Below are 20,669 nucleotides of genomic sequence, written 5' to 3'. Positions count from 1 at the left end.
GTTTCCTGACCCTACCGATACCTATCCCCCTGGCGCATCTTCAAGGTCTTCAGGCCTATCTCCTGAACTATATATGGAACCATAAACAGCATAGGACAGCTCACTCGGTCCTCTTTGCCCTTAGGAATCATGGGGGTTTGGCCTTCCCCAATCTCATACGTTACTATTATGCAGCAGAATTGAGGGCCATTGCTTCATGGGTTACCCTGTTGGCGTACAATCGCTGGACCGAGATAGACATACTATGGCTGGCCTTGACCCACACGAACAATCTATTATGCAATACTAATGCTGATATGCCTTCCGCCTCTCTTTTGCACACTATGGCATTATTATGCAATCTTTGGAGACAGCTAAAACAAAAACATTCCCTCCACTCTGAAGCTTCTTTACTGACAGCTTTCCTCTACAACTCTAAAATGTCAGAAAGTCTCACCCCCCAAATGATCTCTCCATGGTTGGCAAGAAATCTATTCCATAATCCCATAACACGAAGATTACTATCCGCTGATACCCGAGGGAAACATGACCTGCCCCGTAAAGCTTTTTTTGACTACCTCCAGATACCTCATTATGCTCTGTCCTTTGCTCGTAGCCTTCAAAAAAGGTTCTTATTAGGGTTACTCCCTTCCAGGTTGCCTAGATTAGCCAAGAAATTGACAAGTCACATGTTAACGGCAGCTAGATGCTTGATAGCTCTCCAATGCAAACAGCAAACACCGCCGACCTTCACTGAGCTGTACACAAGGATTAAGGTTGTATAGGGGCGTGTCCTGGCTGCTACCGAAGATGGCCGCTCGGCTGTGAATCTCTGCTGATAGTCAGCTTTCTACAGAGGCACACAACATCCAACTACAACATCTTGATGTTGACCTGACCGGCAGATATATTATCTTGGACTGCATCTTTGACAACACACCATTGGTGATTGTCAATATTTATGCTCCCAACACTCACCACAAAAAGTTTTTCACACAAATCATGAGCAAATTGTCCCACTATCCAAAAGAAAGAATAATCCTATGCGGAGATTTTAATGATGTGGCTGACCAAACAATTGACTCCTCCGGCCGCAGAGGAAATAGACCCACGGCCCTCTCTTCCCTCATGAATATGGAAGATTTATTTGACCCCTGGCGTTGTCTACATGGAGTGGAGAGGGATTACACATTTTTCTCAGTAGCCCAAAAATCTTACTCTAGGATTGATCTCTTCCTGACACATAAAACCACTCTGCAATCTATGCGGAAGGCTGAAATAGGCCTAATTACGTGGTCTGACCACGCACCAGTAACCATTACCCTTGCGCTTAATGGGCATTATACAAAACACACTTCTTGGCATATGAACGCGTCCCTTCTTTCCCAAACCAGGTGTCAGGAGGAGATCAAACTGAAGATAGAAAACTACTTTGACTGCAATGCTGGTTCTGTAACAAGTGACTCATTACTGTGGAATGCACATAAATCCTATATGAGGGGTGTTTTCATCAAACTCTGAGCCAGAGAGAAACGAACGCGAACTGAGACAGTAAACAAATACATTCACCAGATTAGAAAACTAGAACACTCCTATAAATTATCACCCAATGCCACGGATACTGCCAGGCTCCACCACCTCAGGGAGGAATTGCTCTCCTTTCTGCTAACTTCATATGACTATTATATTAAACGCCTAAGAGCAACTTGGTATGCCTTTGGGAATAAACCTGGCTCTCATCTGGCCAAACAAGTTAAGCAAAAAGCAGCAGCTGCAAAAATACCTTTTATGCAGACAGCCACTGGGCAAAGAGTTGACAACCCTAAACTGCTTTAGTCAATACTACGCTTCCTTATACAACTTAAAATTTTCTTCCTCTACTCCTGAACCAGATCCTGCGCAAATATCACAATTTCTTGATTCTCTAAACTTACCTTCCCTCACCTCAGAACAACTAGAACAGCTTAATGAGCCGTTCTCGGAAACAGAGGTGTTAAAAGCAATCCAATCACTTCCGCTCCACAAGGCCCCTGGACCAGATGGATACTGTAATGAATATTTTAAAACATTCACACACCTTCTGGCACCCCATTTAACCAAGTCCTTTAACTATATAATGCACAACGGTGACATCCCTAAAGAGTCACTTGACGCGCTGATCATCACCATTCCGAAACCTGGTAAACCTCTTGATGAACCTGCCAATTACCGCCCTATTTCCCTCCTAAACGCAGATTTAAAATTATATGCAAAAATTCTAGCCACGCGTATTTCGTCATATGTTCCCAAACTAATACACAAGGACCAGGTGTCTCACACCGACAGGCTTCTGATGGTACCAGAAGATTTATAAATCTCATACAATGGGCAGAACATCACAAAACGCCTTCTCTGCTGCTATCTTTGGACGCAGAGAAGGCGTTTGACAGAGTACACTGGTCCTACCTTAAAGCAGCTCTCCAAAAATGTGGCTTTGCAGGAAATATATATTCAGCAGTCTTAGCATTATGCTTCTCACCCACAGCTAAAGTCTGGACCTCAGGCTTAACATCTGATCAGTCCGAGATTACCAATGGAACACATCAGGGATGCCCCCTTTCCCCATTGATATTTGCCCTCGTAATGGAACCCCTAGTGGAAGCCATTAGAATACACCCTCATATCTCTGGCATACAAGTCGGAGATATTACACACAAAATAGGTTTTTATGCAGACAATGTTATTGTTGCCATGACAAACCCCCTCCATTCTCTACTGGCCTTGCATGACCTACTAATGCTCTTTGGTTGTATATCCCTTTATAAAGTTAATTGCACTAATTCTTCTATGCTTGGAATAGGCCTAGACCAAACCACAAAAAACTGTCTCTCACGCATGTCGCCTTTCCCCTGGGCTCCATCTCACACCATTTCCTATTTAGGAATACAACTGACTACCCTTTCTAACAACATCCTTCGAATAAACTATGAAGCCTTGCTCAGCAAAGTACAAAAAAATCAGCTCCTCCCTACGCTCAACCAGAGCTTCCTGGGCTGGAAAAATCGCAATGACAAAAATGTTCCTAATGCCTCACGTATTGTACTTTCTCCGCACGCTTCCTCTGCCTATACTATCCACTCAATTGTCTGCGCTACAAAGAGTCATTAATACTTTCATATGGGATAACAAACACCTCAGAATAAAGAATTCCACTATGTACACAGCAACATCTAACGCTGGATTGGGTGTACCAGATGTTAAAATGTACTACAAAGCCACTCTCCTTAGTCAAACTAAACACTGGTGGTCGCTATCGGAATGCCCATTATGGGTCCACATCGAACAGGCTTCCCTAGAATACCCCACCAAACCGTTTCTTGCTGCAATCTGGCTTCCATACAATCCACACCATTCCTTTCTCGACTTAGTAAATGCCACAATTAAAGTCTGGAAATCTTGTAGTCAACATGCCAGAGGACTCACATCACAAACTCTGAAGTTCCTTCCTCTCTGGAACTTATATGTGCTGATTTATCCACTTCCACATGGTCGACTGCTGGACTATCAACTATTGATGACTTATACCAGTGATGGCGAACCTTGGCACCCCAGATGTTTTGGAACTACATTTCCCATGATGCTCATGCACTCTGCAGTGTAGTTGAGCATCATGGGAAATGTAGTTCCAAAACATCTGGGGTGCCAAGGTTCGCCATCACTGACTTATACGATAAGGGTGCCTTACGCATATTCCAAAACCTTCACTCGCAGTTCCAGATCCCCAACCGTGAGTTTTACAAATATCTCTGAATACGCCACGCTCTAAGAACAGTCACATGGTCAGACAACACCCTCACAGCTGACATTCACAGATCTTTTGAAAAAACCTCATACCCCTATAAAGGGATCTCATACGCTTACAAAGCACTCAATTACGAACAAAGCTACACCAAACTACCCTCAATGGCCAAATGGGAGCAAATCCTCAACTTCTCCTCTGATCTCAATACTTGGCACTATGCTGCAAAAGCCCCACTTAAATTCTCCAGGTGCCTAACTCATTGGGAAACTGCACAAAAACTCCTACACCATTGGTACCTAACACCAACCAAACTAACCCGTATCTATTCCAAACAATCAGCCACCTGTTGGAGAGGGTGTGGTGCCTTAGGATCCATTACTCACATCTGGTGGTCCTGCCCTTTACTTCTCCCTTTTTGGAGCACGGTACAAGCGCTTATTGGAAGAATCACAGGATTCAACAACACGCTCTCTCTGCAACAAGCCTTACTAGGGCTAGGTCTTGTGGCGTGGCCCACTCCATTATTACACATATCTTCATTGCAGCACGGCTGTTGATAGCACGCAAATGGAAAAGCAATGTTCTTCCTTCTAGTCAGCAACTACACGACTTGCTTGATCAACACTTTCATTTGGAATTTATGTATACAAAAGCACACCTCTCAGTTTCTAAAATGCTAAAACTTTGGGCCCCTTGGACCAACTACTCTGCAAACATTATCACCCCCTAACAGTACTAGCTTAGATTACCTGATGTAATATCTTTATACTGTGACTGTAAACATTATATTTCCTGTTCTCTTCTTCCTGCCATCAACTCAACTTAACGGTCATTCTACTAAACTCCCTTGTGTTTCCCTCACCCCCCCCTTCCTCCCTTCTACTATTGATACCTAACAATTAAAAAAACATCATTACTTACCTATTACTTGTTTTAAGTTCACGACTGATTTTTCCTGTACAGAGTCTCAAATTTCTAAAAACTCATTGCTGTTTATCGTATTAATTTTGTAATCTGATCTTCTTTGAATAAAATTTGAAGTTAAAAAAAAAGGATTAAGGTTATAGAAACCATGGAGTACCTTACAACACACCTTGCCAACATGGTAGACTATCACAATGTGGTCTGGGACCCTTCCTGACTGTGCTATTGGCATTCTCTACACCCAGGAGTGATGAGCTCTGAATCTTTATCTTGTCTGTTTTTCTTTCTTTTTCTCCTTTCTTTTCCTGTTTTCTTCTTAATAAGAGCATTTAGCTGAAAATTGAACTCCTTTAGTCTAGAGTTATCATGAGCCTTTTGCCATTTGATGCTAACTTGCTGGATCTACCTTGGTGCTCATGTAGTCTAATGTTTACACTTAATACTGTCTGTTATTGGATTTATATAAGATATCCAGTGTTTGTTATCTTTGTCTTAAATGCCCTAAATTATACAATCTAAACAAAACAATATGTATCTTAAAAATCCAATCTGTGCAAAAAATTTGCCATATAACAAAAACAGAAAGCAAATAAACAATGTGAATCAGTATAATACAACATATATAGTTTTTGAAATATATATCCCAAAGAAAAAATGTGCACATTGTCCAAAACGATAATAACAGTCCTATACACCATCCAATCTTCATGTGACAACAATCTTCAGAAAGTGCTGTTATCATTGGGGGATAAAATTTGAATTCCTTATGCACATGGAAGAAATTTGTTGCACTTTCTGAAGATTGTTGTCACATGAAGATTGTATGGCACTATTATTATCGTTTTGAACAATTTGCACGCTTTTTCTTTGGCATATACACTCCCCAGCCACCTTATTAGGTACACCTGTTCAATCACTTGGTAACACAAATTGCTAATCAGCCAATCACATGGCAGCAAATCAATGCATATAGGCATCTAGATGCGGTGAAGACAACTTTCTGAAGTTCAAACTGAGCATCAGAATAGGGAAGAAAGTGGATTCAAGTGACTTTGAACGTGGCATGGTTGTTGGCGCCAGATCTGAGTATTTTAAAAACTGATGATCTACTGGGATTTTCACGCACAACTATCTCTAGGGTTTACAGAGAAAGGTCCAAAAAAAGAGAAAATAACCAGTGAGTGGCAGTTGTGTGCAGGAACATGCCTTGTTGATGTCAGAGGAGAATTGGCAAATATCCACTCGTTACAACCAAGATATGCAGAATACCATCTTTGAATGCAAAACATATCGAACCTTGAAGTAGATGGGATACAGTAGCAGGAGACCACACTGGGTGCCACTCCTGTCAGCTAAGAACAGGAAACTGAGGCTACAATTCACACAGGCTCACCAAAATTGGACAATAGAAGATTGGAAAAACGTTGCCTCCTCTGATAGATCCATCCTGCCTTGTATCAATGGTTCAGGCTGGTGGTGGTGGTGTAATGGTGTAGGAGATATTTTGTTGGCACGCTTTGGGACCCTTAGTACCAACTGAGCATTGTTTAAATTACATGGCCTACCTGAGTATTGTTGCTGACCATGTCCATCCTTTTATGACTACAGTGTACCCATCTTCTGATGGCTACTTCCAGCAGGATAGTGCACCATGTCACAAGTTCAAATCATCTCACCACTGGTCTCTTGAACATGACAATGAGTTCACTGAACTCCAATGGCCTCCACAGTCACCAGATCTCAATCCAATAGAGCACCTTTGAGATGTGGTGGAATGGGGGGGGCATGTGCGGCAGCCTGAGGTGAAGGTAATGTTACCTTAGAGCTCCGCTCCTCGGGAGTTTTCATCGAAGGACTACAGGTCCCAGTGAACCAGCAAGTATCCCAAAACTGCAGAAAATCCTACCTAATACTGTCAGCTTCACTGACAATGGTCTTGAGAGCTCCTAAAAATAAAATTAAAGCAGGAAAAATGAAGGAAACGGCACACAGGCTGGCGGCTGGAATGGCGGCGGCATCCTCTCCCCCACAGCACAGCGGTGAATACACTAAAAAATCTTTACCTCACGGTCAGCACAGTGGTGAATACACTGGAAAATCTTTACCTCACAGTCAGCACAGCGGTGAATACACTGAAAAATCTTTACCTCACAGTCAGCACAGCGGTGAATACACTGGAAAATCTTTACCTCACAGTCAGCACAGCGGTGAATACACTGGAAAATCTTTACCTCACAGTCAGCACAGCGGTGAATACACTGAAAAATCTTTACCTCACAGTCAGAAGACACAGGCTGCTAATGGTAAGTCTGAGTCTGAATATGAATACTATGAATTACAAGCTGCTACACAGTCTGACATCTTCAAAAAATTTGAATGTATGCTTCAGAAAGCCCTCAAAAAGACTTCTGATCATATAACTGACAAACTGACTAAAGAAATTAGAGAACTAGGTCAGAGAACAGCTGACTTAGAACTGAGGGTTGATGAAATTGATAATTTTACACAGAACTACATGTCTGAGATGAAGGTACTAAAAGAGGAAAACCTTACATTACAAAATCGTTTAGAGGACCAAGAGAACAGAGATCGTCGATCGAATCTGCGAATCAGGGGAATCCCTGAATCTGTTCTAGACCTGCAGGCTAATATCACGGCGCTCTTTCAAGAATTATTACCTGGAACCCCTATTGACAGGTTCGAAATGGATAGAGTGCATAGAGCGTTAGCCCCACGCAAAATAAATGGTCCCCCGAGGGATATTATAGCTAAATTGCACTTTTACAGAACCAAAGAACAGATACTAACAGCTGCCAGAGAGAGAGAATCTCTTAGCTTCCAGGGCAATACCTATCAACTCTTCACAGATTTGTCCCCACTAACGGTTGCAAAAAGACGTGCACTTAAACCTCAACTCCAGGTACTCCAGAGAAATCAAATTTCCTATCAATGGGGATTTCCTTTTTGTCTCAGATTTACTCATTTGGAAACAAAATATGTTTGTCGCTCTTCAGAGGACTTGATGTCAGCCCTATTTGATATGGGCCTAGCCGAAGCAATCTTACCAAATGACCAGTCTCATAGGCGCTCAGCTTTTCGTTCTACACAGCAAAACAAAGAACCAAAACCCAGCTATTCCACATCTTCCCATCAAAATCTTAACAAGCGAGGTCGATATGAACATTCACCACCAAACAATGAGGATTCAATGGACTGACAATCTAAGCCAGACTAGTTATTTGTCCTTGCTACTTTTTTCCAGCACAGTATGCTGACAGAGTTAATAAACTGGCCATATTCATGACTAAAATGAGTTATGGCTACATACTACTGTTATGTTACAAAAAAAATTTTTTTTTTAATATTTTTTTTTTATTTTTTTTATATTAACGTTTTTCTGTTTTTTTTTCCTCTCAAGTTTTTGAACTTTATTTTTTCTTTTTTTGTAACAATTTAAGCGAAATTTTTCCATGATAGTAATGGAATAGTTCCTGTGGTCCTCCAATGTTATACATCCCTTAGGAATTTCTTGTTGCCCTTTATTCCACCTAAGGACTCCTACCATTGTTATGGGGGTCTCTATTGGTGGTCCTGGACCCTCTCAGAGAGTTCTAAAAGCTCTCCTGAGATGCTCCTACACCCTATTATTTAGTCTTTATATACTGCTAAATTGTCTTCATATTGGGTTTGTTCGATTCTCCTCTCCTTTTTTCTTTTTCTATTCTATTGCTTCTTTCTTTAATCTTTGCTATTCCCTCCTGACTCTCCGGTTGGTGCTCCTGGCTCTCGGTGAGTACTCTGCTTGTTATGCTATAATATTCGCATTCGTTGTTTTATGGCTCCTATATATATCTTGTCATTAAATGTACAGGGGTTTAATACTCCACATAAGCGAACCAAGGCTTTACGCTCTTTTGCTATGAAAAAAGCTAATATTATATGTTTGCAGGAAATGCATTTTACTGACAAAGTTTATCCCAAATTTCTTTCATCATCATGTCCACAATTCTATACTGCTTCAGCTACGGTTAAACAGAGCGGAACTCTCATTGGTTTTCACCATTCCACTCCGTTTAACCTTGTATCCAAAATAACAGACCCTGTAGGACGATATGTTCTCCTAACAGGATTTATTTCTGATAATCCTATTACTATTGTGTCTTATTATGCCCCTAACAAACGCCCAACTGCTTTCTTATCCCACCTTTTTCAACTTATAGAAGTACATAAGTTTGGTACTGTTGTTATTTGTGGGGATTCTAATGCTACTATTTTCCTGTTCTTAGATAAATCTCCCCCTGGACCTACCACAAACTCAATAAACCTAACTTTTCAACATCTACTCACCACTCATAGCCTGGTAGATACTTGGTGAGAGATGAACCCTATTAGTAGGCGCTTCACTCATTATTCTTATCCGCATAACTCTTTTTCACTAATAGATCATATTCTAATCCCGTCAAGTATGCTACCAGAAATCATATCATCCAAAATCATTCCTTTTCCATGGACAGACCACTGCGCAGTATTCATTACCATTGCTTCCACAATTCCTAGATCACACAATACCATTTGGTGTATAAACGATTCAATTCTGACCCACCCTTCTCATCGTGTTGAGATTGAAAAAGCACTTTCTGATTACCTAAAATCCAATGATACAGACAATGTCTCTGCTATTACATTATGGGAGGCGCACAAGGTAGTCATTAGGGGTAGACTGATACAACAAGCAACTAACCTTAAAAGAGAACGCAAAGTGTTGTTTGCAAAACTTGAATCTACCTTTAATGACTGTCATCAAACTTTTCAAACCTCCCCGAATGCTACCAACAGTACCACACTAGAAAAAGCCCGCCTGGATCTAGATCTTTTTCTTACTGATACCGCAGATAAACTTATAAGTAAACGCCAGCATGTTCAATATCGCAGGGCAAATAAACCTGATACACCTATGGCCAGAATTTTAAAAAATTCACAACATATACATACGCCTATCAGATTGAAAGTATCCCGGGAATCTTACACTAGTAACCCAGTGAAAATACTTGAAATTTTTCGCTCTAAGTTATCTAAACTATATTCTTCTGCCTCAAATTTTGATAAAACTAAAGGAGACACATACTGTTCTCCAATATCACGCTTCCTAACCTTGATCAACAACAGAAAGATCTTCTTGAACGCCCAATTACAGATACTGAAGTCCTTAACGCAATAAAATCTTTAATATTACGTAAAAGACCAGGCCCAGATGGATTTTCGGCAACATATTATAGACAATTTGCATCAATCTTAACACCTGTCTTAACTAAAGCCTTCAATTCGATCCTTAAAGGTAACTCATTTAGAACAGAGACTCTCACCTCTATAATAGCAATGATCCCCAAACCACATTCTGACTCCACCTCCTGGACTAATTATCGTCCTATATCCCTCCTAAATCTCGATATAAAATTAATTGCTAAAATTTTGGCCACTAGACTGAATAATATTATTGGCCTACTAATCCATAAAGACCAAACAGGCTTTATGCCTAAACGCCAAGCTGGAGATAATATCAGGAGAGCACTCTTACTTATTAATGCGGCTAAAACTAGACAAATCCCAGCTTGCCTTGTATCCTTAGACATAAGGAAAGCATTTGATTCGGTTACGTGGCCTTATATGGAATATGTCCTTGGTAAATGGGGATTTGGAAACAATTTTTTAACCTGGGTCTCATCCTTATACAATAATCCTAGAGCATATATCAAATATGCAGGCTTTAAGTCAACAATGATTGATATCAAAAGAGGCACTAGACAAGGATGCCCTCTTTCCCCTCTACTTTTTGCCCTAATAATAGAACCCCTGGCACACCTTATTAGAACCAATCCTGACATTAAAGGTATCGAACTAGGTGGTTATCACCATAAACTATGTCTCTTTGCGGATGACATTCTCATATTTTTGTCTCATCCCCATATATCCACCCCTAATCTACTAAAAACACTAGATAATTTTGCCCAAATATCAGGACTACATGTTAATCCAACAAAATCAAATGCATTAAATATTTCCTTATCTCAATTAGAACTTCAGCAGGCACAAACTTCCTTACCCTTTACTTGGGTTCCAAAGCTGCTTCCATACCTAGGAATAAAACTCACAATCTCTCTTAAAGACCTTTTTGCAGCAAATTACTTACCCCTCCTTAAACAAACTTCCGGCTTCCTGAAACAATGGGCTCTTCTATCATTGTCATGGTTGGGAAGGATTAATGCGGTAAAGATGTCAATCCTGCCGAAATTCTTATATTTATTTAGGGTACTCCCTATTTCTTTACCATCTTACTTTCTTAGACTTTCTCAACGTAGAGTTATGTCCTTCATTTGGGGTACCACCAAACCTCGTATACCTAAATCTACGCTTTACCTTAATAAATTGAGTGGTGGTTTGGGATTGCCCAACTTTTCCTCCTATTTCTACGCTGCACAGCTAGCACTTATACCCAAGTGTCATACTTCTGTAGAAGCTCCCCTATGGGTAGCTATTGAATCAGTGGAAAGTGACCCTATCTCAGTGGCAAATATGTTTTGGCTCTGTCCTGCTGATAGAATACATCTTTCTAATCCTATCACGAAACAGACCCTAGCAGTATGGGATAAATGTAAATTTGCACATAATCTTCAATCAACACATAATCCTTTGCTTTCATTTCTTAATAATCCAGCCTTTTATCTTGCCTGGAAATTCCCAAAATCATTCTCTGCATGGACCTCTACGAACCTGACTCGTTTATACAATCTTTCCTCGACTAAAGCTATTTATACATTTCCTGTACTATGTGAAACCTTTGGGTTACCTAAAACTGAAATATTTCGATATTTACAAATTAAAAATTTTTATGAACCACTTCTTAGTACAGGCTCAACTCTTAGTACATGACTCAATATGAGCGGATTTGTATAAGTGATCCACACATTAGAAGACTTATCTCAATATTATATTTCCAACTTAATATGATATCTAGTGAGTTTCTACCCTCATACACAACTAAATGGGCACAAGATATGAATCGAGTGTTTAATAAACAAGATTGGTCAAATATATGGTCAGCCACCAAAACTTCCTCTCCAAATTGTTTTGCTGTAGAAACTAATTACAAGGTTCTAGCACGCTGGTACCTTGTACCAGCTAGAATAGCTAAATTTGTCCCCACATATTCACCTAATTGCTTTAGAGGATGTGACACAGCAGGAACACATTTTCACATATGGTGGCAATGCCCCGTAGTTGAAGAATTCTGGAAGAATATATTTCTTATGGCTTCTAAAGCCCTGGAAATCACGATTCCTCCAGATCCTGCAACGGCACTCCTAAACCTTAAACCCACAATACTCACCCATACTCAATTCCAATTGTTTATCCAACTTAGCACTGCAGCTAAACAAACGATTGCCAAGGCGTGGAAGTCCCAAAATCTAATTCTTGCTGAAGCTAAACACAGAATGAACAGAGCACTTTTATACGCCAAGATGACAGCTATTGAAGAAAATAAAATAAATACATTTCGCAAAATTTGGCAACCATGGGTTAAAAACTACCTCCCTACAGATTTTGCCCAATCTCTGTTATTACCACACTAAGATATATATCATATTATTACTGAAATATATATTATATTTGTATACCTAATGAGAGCTGGATCATCATCCCGGGAAACTCTCTTTTTTTTTTTCTCTTCTTTCCTTCTTTCCATCTTTATCTATCCTCCCTCTCCTTTTCTTTTATTATTTCCTAAAATATTCCTATGGATACTTAGTCTAATAACTTGATTTATTTCTCTAAACATCTTTTATTACATCTAGAATCCCAATTAGTGTATAGTAAATATGGTTGTAAGATATCTCTAAAATTACTTTATTTTATTAACTTATTTATTTATCTTTTTTATCATACTGCAAAGATCTTCTGATGATTGATATGTATCCATGTATTGTATCATTTTATTTCTTCTTCTGTGAAAACTCAATAAATATATTTAACAAGAGATGTGGTGGAACGGGAGATTCGCATCATGGATGTGCAGCCGACAAATCAGCAGCAACTGTGTGATGCTATCATGTCAATTTGGACCAAAATCTCTAAAGGAATGTTTCCAACATCTTGTTGAATCTATGCCACAAGAATTAAGGCAGTTCTAAAGGCAAAAGGGGTCCAACCCGCTACTAGCAAGGTGTACCTAATAAAGTGTCCATTGAGTGTATATTTCAAGGTAAAAATATATCACGGCCTGAATTACACTATAATATATTTCAAGGGCTATATCTGCTATATTTTACTAATTCACATTGGTTATTTGCTTTCCGATGTTTATGTTATATTGCACATTTTGTGCACTGAATTTTTAAGACTGAATTTTTAGGATATATATATATATATATATATATATATATATATATATATATATATATATATATATATATATATATATATATATATATATATATATATATATAGTTTTTTTTTATTGTATAATTAAGGGAGAGGATTTAATTACAAAATACGTTTTCCAATTTGATGTCTGACATTGACTTTGGTGATTTCCACCTACCCAGATGAATACACTGCAGATAATTCCCCATACCACCTTTCCTATAGGTATGGGCATCTTAATACTTCAAACTTGGTCTTTCTGGAAATGCTCAGTGAAATGTAACTCCCCTGGTCAATACCACCCCTTCTGGTCAATTAAATAATCCACACATTTATAAAATATGGCCAAGCCTAATTATAATAATTAATTTACATTATATTCAAGTTCAACATTGGTCAAAATTGTAAAAAGAGAAAAGCCTGGATTGTGGACAGTACTGAATTTCTGGAGAGAAGTGTGGAAAGTTTGAGTATTGCCTGAAATGGAAGAAAATACATCCTGTATGTACAAGTGTTTTTGGCCCCATAGAAATGCCTGACTTGAGCAAGTGTATTATGAGCATTTTATGAGCATCTTCTGCTCAAATAGCAGCTCTTCACCCCTAATTTCTTCTTCCTTTCCTTCCCCTAGTGCTTTCTATTGGCAAAACTAAAACGCCTGAAGCTGTAAAACGCTTGTAATACACTTCTTTTCATTCTTCTGTGACTGTCCTATGAGGCTGCAGGACCCCTGACCCTCTGTCTGGACAGTGCTGATTGGCCCCGTGCCGATCATATGCAGCCACCCAAGAAAAAATGAAAAATCTCTAGCAATACGCACCAAACTGAGCATGTACAAAGTGACTCCAAAGACTCTGTGTTATCAGGAAATGATTTGGGGACATTGGAAGAAGGGGAGTGTCAGGGTACCATTGGCACCGAACCGGGGCGTCAGCGTACGCCTATGCGCCGGCGCGCTCCGTTACGTGCTGTTCAGCAAATCCCTGTTGTTCCCGGGCGTCGGCGCGGCGCTAGGGTGTGCGCGGGTACGCGGCGCTTGTGCGAGCGCACGTGTGCACGCGCGCGTGTACAGGCGTGCGCGCGTTCGCGATAGCACCGGCTTGGCGCCAAAGTGCACATAAAAGTCCCCCTGTGCCTCTGGCACATTGCTGCTTCGTCTCAGCTTCGTGATTCTTGTATTTGAACCTGATTGCTTGCTACCTATCTGACCCGGCTTGTCTGACCATCCGTCCTGCTCCAATCCGACCCGGCCTGTCCGACTATTATTCTACTACCTGCCTGATACCGTTGCCGATCTCTGCCTGCCTACCGACTCTGCCTCTGCCTGCTGTTTTTGCCTGTCTCATATCCTTGCTGACCCGGACCGTCTGACCCTGCTTGTTCCTGTTTAGTCCTTGCTGTTGCACCTTCAGCCTCAGCTCCAGAGACCTCTGCATCTCCAAGTGTTCCAGTTTGCTGCCTCCAGTCTCACCTGATCTGCAGTCCAGCCATCCCTGTGGGATCTCTCATCACTTCAGCTTCAGAGACTCAGCTCAACAGGCACTCCTACCCCACTGTGCTCAGGAGACCACTGTCCCCACTCCAGTGGCTCCTGAACCAGCGTTGTATGAGAGGTCTTCTCCTACAAGTCAGGCTCTACTACCAGGTACCTAACAGGGAGGATCAAACAGCCATTTTACACAATGAGGAGGATTAACCCCTTAGGTTCCACAGTGAGTATAACAAGCATACTATACTGCATATGCAGACTGATTTTACTGTTATGTGTTTAGTAACACTTTAACCCATGGCAACCATTTAGAATTCAGCTTTTGGCAGCTTACACTCGAGACTTTTAAAACGTATTTTTTAATTGATTAATAAACATTATTGCTGCTAATAATAAAGGATGTATGTGTATTTTTAAACCCTGCATAAAAATGTCATGCCTCAGGTCATAAGACATAATGCATAAACTTACAATACTCTATTTTACTGCTTTGTAATATGCATCTCCATGTTATAGTCTTGATCCCTTGTACTTGCAACTATTGTAAATAATGTAAGAACCAAAGTTCAGAAAGTTTTAGATATTCCAACTGTTTTGACACTTTTGTTTTTATGGTGTACTAATATACATCCCTAGAACATAATACTTTGTTCAAGTTTCAATGCCTCTGTAAGGCATTCAAAATGTACCTGTGTATAAAATTATTAGCAGCGCATAAAAGCCTTCTGTTTTAAAGAAAACATAAGAAAAAATTGTAAGCACTGATACAGTAAATCTTTATTTCCTGCCGTGTTGCAGATAAAAGGCACTATTTTAAGTATAGTACATCTACTGAGTAAATAAGCTCTGGATGAAAACTGCTTCTTTGATGTTGCACTGGGAGCGGTAAAACTAAATGAGTAGTTTGCTGAACACTTTAAGGAAAATGGAAGCTTTAAGGTATAATATTCACATAATGCTCTGTCATATATAAAAGGTGCTTTCACTGTGCATGTGGTTTGCTGATGTGCTTGGGTTTTAATACCTGCCTTTTTACTCTTATACTCTGCGTTATAAAAGGAGCTGTCCAGCATTAGAGGTGCTGAAATTAAGAGCACTGTCAGGAGAAAATAAATAAGCCACTCCTTGCAGATCTCAGTGACAGTTTCTTTAGTTGCATTGTTAGAGGAAACACTATTTTTAAATGTATAAAGGGACAACCATTGCCTTTATAGAGACTGCATTGACCAGCTCTACAAATTACTGACAAAGTATTTTTTGTCAAGCAGCTACCACAGAATCAACTAAAACTGCTCCCAAAGCACAAAAAGAAGCTATAGTTCTGCCCAGAAAATGAATCCAAATGTGATTAGGAAATTCATTTTACAGTATTTATATTATATTGATGTTGTTCTTCTCTATGCACTGTAGTTGTTCACCTTGTTTCTAGAGTTTTATATTGTGTGATGCTTTCTGTTTTAATTTGATAGAAAAAGAAGAAGAAAAAGCTTTTATAATTTATCTATGAAATTCACTTATTTGCTTTCTTTTTTTTACATTCTAGCACCCTCACTTTGTCAATTACAAGTTTATTTAATTTTTTTTAATTCTTTGTTCATCCTATCTTTTTATATTTGTTGTTGCTGTTTTAAATGTCCTCTTATATAAATTAACCATTCTTTACCTTGTTTTTTTGTATTTTTATGGACTTTTTTACGTTAGAAAAAATGGAGGATGTATTTTTCCCAATAGCTGGTGTTGGTTGGTAGGGATGAGTTGAACTTCCCTATGTTCAGTTCAAGCAGGGTTTGGTGAACTTCAAAGAAGTTCAGATGCTATACCCAAACACCGCTGAAATCAAAAGGAGCCAAATCTGTCACAAATGCCAATTTACTAGGCTATTAGGCAAAGGATTGTCAAAAAATGAGTAACTAGTGGTACATAGTACCTCTGGTTACTTATTCACACACAAAAAATGAAGAGTATATTAACACACCCGCATTTTGACAAAGTCATAAAAAAAAATACACAGTGTATTCTGCACACCTCTTACTCATTTACTTGAGGGAGGCACCTTATATTTTAAAGAGGGTTCCAGATTCTGATAAGTCATCTACAGCAGACTCCCACAACCACCAAGGCAAGGTCGTGGTGAAGGGAGGCCCCTGCCTTAATAAACATGGGGACAAAGTGTTTTGGCAGTCTCCTCCCCTGGAAAAATACTCTCTCTATGTTAAGGATATGTGGCCAGGTACAGTATGGTTCAGGAGGAGTTGGGGGCACACACTCACCTCCACTTATGTTCTCGCCAACCAGGCTGTATATATGGATAAGAGTCTTATGTGGATCTTGTAAGAAGAGTCAGCACAAAAAAAGGGCAACAGTTGTTTGATTGGCAGAGGCATCCAATGTAGTTATTCAAAGGATAGGCACGAGTCATCTGCTTTGGTAAAACATCCAATTACTTTGTTTCACTGAATAAAACATGTTTTGTAGTTTCAAATTGCAATTTCCTCAGTTCAAGGTGATGAAATGGGTGTCTAGTATCAGCTGGTGATTTGCTCCATTTATGTCTGTGAGGAATAGTTTATTGGGTAATGTCAAAGAAGTAATCATAAGAAGTAAGTAAGCAAGTAAAATTCAAATATGGGGCATACAGTGTTTGTGGCAATGATATCATGAAGGTGGATTACATGTAGCAGGTTGGTGGTCATTTGTGCTGCCCTTATGTGGATTTTGGAAAGAGATGCCTACAATTTTTATGCATTTGAATGACAGGAATTGCCATCATCTATTAATTATGTACATCCCCAAAAATGTGCTAATATGTTTACAGACTGAGAGACCTTCCTATTTGCCTCTGGAAGCACCTGTAAAAATAGGGTGTCCAATTTTCAAAAAGAGTATAAGACATATTACTGTATACCAGGTCTCTGCCAGTACAGTAAGAAACACCAGTTATTGATCCTGGAGGGGTTTCTGATTGGCTGACCAAACACTTTTCATCTTGTTGTTAATCAAGATGAAAAGACCAATTAAGGCCAGCTGTAGTGTTTACAACCTTCATTCCTAAGGACAGCAAACAATTGCCTATTCGGTCAATTAACATTTTTAGAATTAGCATAGGAATAGCCTGCCATTTATATCAATGTTGAAGACTTCCCTTTTCATGTGTAACTGGACAGCTACCTGTTTATGCACGTACATCAGGAGTATATATATAAAATGATCTCAGTTTTTCACTAGCCCGCACCTCAACTGGAACACGGGTTTTCCCTGCTCCATACTCACACATCCATAACCCGCTGGTGCAATAAATGGAGTTTCTATTACTTTAAAAATTGTTTCATGCTGCCTGTATGTGGAACCAATTGCTCAGCTTTCCAACCCGAAGTGTTCCACATAGCCATGGATTTCGTTATTGTTTTACTTGTTTCTTATGTTTTTTCTGGTATTTAAATTGTTCTTGACTATTTTAGCAAAATGGTCTACTTCATACTGTAACTGTTTGTAAATTGTACTCTGCTTCAGATGGGGCCAAACTATTAGATTGCTCCATGGCATTTTTTTTTTATGCAATTATATGGGATTTTTACTCGAGACTGAGTTTGTCTGAATTGGAAGACAAATAATCAAAAAGACATAGGCAAATCAGCCCTAAAGTTGTTATTTTGAAAAAAAGGGCATCAAAGAGGTGCTGGGACTTTGATATGAGTTTAAACAAGGTAGTCAGAGGGCAAAAAACATTTGAAGAGCCCACTGACTTAGGTTAAGCTGCTCACAACAGACAAGGCTACCCTACTGTGGGTACTCAAGCAGGTTACAAGGAAAAGACATTCATATGTGGACGGAGCACCAGACCAAGAAATAAGAGTCCAAATTAGTTTATTGATGTCGTGTTTAAAGACAGCCAGCTTGTTTCGGGGGGGGGGGGGTCACTCCCTCTTTATCAGGGTTACAATAAAACATGATATAATGTAAAAATATTGTGATTGGTAAAATTGTGAGCCTAAATGCCGCGTACACACGATCGGACAGTCCGACAACAAATGTTTGATGGGAGCTTGTGGTCGGAAATTCCGACCGTGTGTAGGCTCCATCGGAAATTTTTTGTCGGAATTTCCGACAGCAAAAATTTGAGAGCTGGTTCTCAAATTTTCAGACAACAAAATCCGTTGTTGCAAATTCCGAGCATGTGTACACAATTCTGATGCACAAAATTCCACACATGCTATGAATCAAGGTCTGGTAAAACTAGCGTTCATAATGGAGATAGCACATTTGTCACGCTGCACGTTTTTTTAATCTTTTAATGCAGCGCATTCTCTTCTTCTTTATAATGCTACAATTATGAAGTTGTTATGCTGCTGATATTCACTCAGAGTACTGATTTCTTTATTATTTCTTGTGATCTCATGAATAATCTTTTTTATTTTTTCGCCAGATCTCCAGAATTTTGGTTTATAGTGATCTCCTTTTTTTTTTAAATCAAGATCTCCTGTTTTTTATTTTTTTTTCTAGTGATCTCCATAATATTTTTTCCCGTTTTGTGTGTCAAGTTACTACAACACCATTATTATCTTGTATTTTTTAACCTCAAAGAGATTGGTTGGTGTTGGTGTCCCTTGTTAATTTGACATTGTATTTTTGAAATGTACCTGCCTACTCACAAACTGTCCTTTTTTAATTATAACACATAGCTAATGATTTTGGAAAAAAATATACATTTATTAGGGGTCATAACAAAATAAAGAGGAAGGCAACACTGGATAAACTGGTGAAATTAGCAAAGCCTTTGTATCCCAGGGCACACATCAACTATTTGACAGGCAGCCTGCGTCTTTTGCCAGACCAGACCAAACCAAGACCATCACTCTCTTGTCTTATTTTATTTATTTATTTTATTTCAGGTACTTATATAGCGCCATCAATTTACGTAGTGCTTTTACATATACATTATACATTCACATCAGTCCCTAGACCCTCAAGGAGCTTACAATCTAAGGTCCCTAACTCACATTCATACATACTAGGGACAATTTAGACAGGATCCAATTAACCTACCAGCATGTCTTTGGAGGGTGGGATGAAACCGGAGTACCCGGAGGAAACCCACGCAGGCACAGGGAGAACATGCAAACTCCAGGCAGGTAGTGTCGTGGCCAGGATTCGAACCAGCGACCCTTCTTACTGCTAGGCGAGAGTGCTACCCACTACACCACTGTGCCACCCCTTACATGCTTCCTTCTACCCTTGCTTCCAGGCTGTGGCTATGGTGTTGGAGTTGTGGCAGGAGGTGGAGGAGGTGGAGGAGGATGGTCCAACTCACACACGTGGGTTTTGCTTGTGGGTTTGCCCCTCAACCCGTTATTTAGGGCCATATATATCACTTCCTCACAAAAGAGGCGTTGGCCCACCTCCATTTCCTGCATTTTGTTGGCCTCAAGAAGACTGGGGGGTTCTGAGGGCTGCAGAAGCCTGCTGAATTAACCCAAGTGCTGACTCCTCCATGCTCCTCTCCTTCCTGGGCCTTTATGTTGAAGGTGGAGGGGAAGGACCTGGGATTCGGTCAGGCTACTGAGCCCGCCCACCTCCTGGCTGCCACTTACCCTCACCACCTCCTGGCTGCTACTTACCCCCGCCACCTCCTGGCTGCTACTTTCCCCTGCCACCTCCTGGCTGCCACTTTCCACAGCTTCCTCCTGGCTGAGGATTTCCTGTGTATGAAAAAGGGACATAGTTTTAATTTATTGTTCATCAATCACACACAATTTTGATAAATTTGTTGAACAATGCTATACCTGACTCAAGCTGGTCTCCTCTACATCTTCTTCCTGGGTGGAAGGCCCAGGTTGGACATCGGAAGCCTCAGCTGGAGTGGAAGGAAGAGTAGAAGGAAGGGCTGAGAGTGATGGCCTGATTTCAATCTGGTCTGACAGAAATCGCAGTCTGTCATAGTACCACAGCCTGAGGACATAAACGTTATCTGCTGCTGCTCCTGATCTCTGGGAATCCTGGACCTTCTTGCACTCCCTATTTTTAAGTGCTCCTCAGGCCACCAATTTTGCACTTCAAATAGTTGATGTCTGCCATGGGGAT

The sequence above is a fragment of the Aquarana catesbeiana genome, linkage group LG02 (assembly GCF_042186555.1).
Source record: "Aquarana catesbeiana isolate 2022-GZ linkage group LG02, ASM4218655v1, whole genome shotgun sequence".
Taxonomy (NCBI): domain Eukaryota; kingdom Metazoa; phylum Chordata; class Amphibia; order Anura; family Ranidae; genus Aquarana; species Aquarana catesbeiana.
This window is presented reverse-complemented; position numbering follows the sequence as displayed.